Here is a 1,552-nt window from a genome sequence, read left to right on the forward strand (position 1 = left end):
TGGATTAAAATGTTGTTGTTGTTTTTCTTCAATTTATTCAGTTATAGTTTGGTACAGTGAGCAAACTAATACTTTTTTGAACAATTCTTCCTATTGTTAGTCACCTGAAATGTTCTTTATATCACAAAAATAGTCAAATGTTATGTATTTGGAATTTTCAACATTAAAAGCACATTAGCAGACAAGTTAGAGACTCTAAAGGCATCCCAAATATATAGCCATTAAATGGAAGAAGGACAGCCAGCCAACAGCACTTACCGCCTACGCTGCTACTTTTAACCGAAGTTTGAATCTTGTGAGTCAAAATTGTGGAATATTTTATAATCTTAGTAATGTAACTTTATGGATAACCACTGGATAAAAGAAGCTTTTGAAATTTAATCCTGGCTTGCATCTTTCGTTCATGGTGTTGCAGATATTTTCAATTCTATTAAGTTATAACAGGTTTAAACAAATAAAAGGTATTGCTGTCATTTTGTCCTTTTTTGATGCATTTCTTTGAATCATCAGCTCTTACTCTGTAGAATTTTGAAACTAATTTTGAACCAGCTAGGTGGTACAGATATACAGAGTGGTCCAAAATTATGTTTCCTATTTTACAATTTAAAAATTAATTAACTAAATAAATATAACCATGCAGTTTTCAACATCTTGTAGCCCAACTCAAACATCTTTTTTTGATATATCAGTAGTCTTCTACATGTGCCCCATTAGTGACTCTCAACACAGCTAACCAATATTCAATTCCAGTCAACATTTGCTGCAACATGTCTACAGTTACAGTGCCAATGACATCCATTATCCTATAGGTGTGAGATACATGATGTCCTTAATATGCCCCCAAAGAAAGAAGTCTAGTGTTGTGATGTTTGACGAATACAGAGACCATGGAATTGAACTACCTCCACCAATCCATCACATTGAGCCTTTTCTTGCACAGTTGCCATTTTACAGAGTAACACTACTCATTTTAGTGAAAAAAAAACAACATGATAATAAAAACTTTGAATTGGACTATAAGATGTTGAAAACTGCATTGTTTTATTTCTTTAGTTATTTAATTATTAAAGTTTAAAACAGGAAAGATAATTTTGGACCATTATGTATATTGGTGTCATTTTGGTGTATGGAATCATGGACTTCCTTCCTTCTCTTCTGGTGTTCTTTGAATTCCTTAATAATCAACATCGCAATATGTAGCTCACATTTAGTCATACTGATAATGTCCAGAAGTCTATACCCTTTCTTGATGCCATTGGTGGGATTCAAATATTTTAACAACAGGTTCTCTCAGTAGCAGCATGTAAAAATATTAGATATTAAAAAAAAGGAGGGGCCAGAACCCCCCCCCCCATCACTGAGAAAATAAAATAAGCCATCACAGATAGTGTTAAAGATTCTTTAGAAACTTTCAATTAAAAAAGTGTTTTATAATCTTTCAACTTAACAAAATTCAAATCTTTATTAATTTCTTCCATACGTAACACGTTAAAAATATATTTCAAAAAAAATAAAGTAAAAAAAACAAAAAAATAAATAAAATGGGTAGTAA

Source organism: Limulus polyphemus, unplaced genomic scaffold (genome assembly GCF_000517525.1).
Source record: "Limulus polyphemus unplaced genomic scaffold, Limulus_polyphemus-2.1.2 Scaffold1881, whole genome shotgun sequence".
Classification (NCBI taxonomy): Eukaryota; Metazoa; Arthropoda; class Merostomata; order Xiphosura; family Limulidae; genus Limulus; species Limulus polyphemus.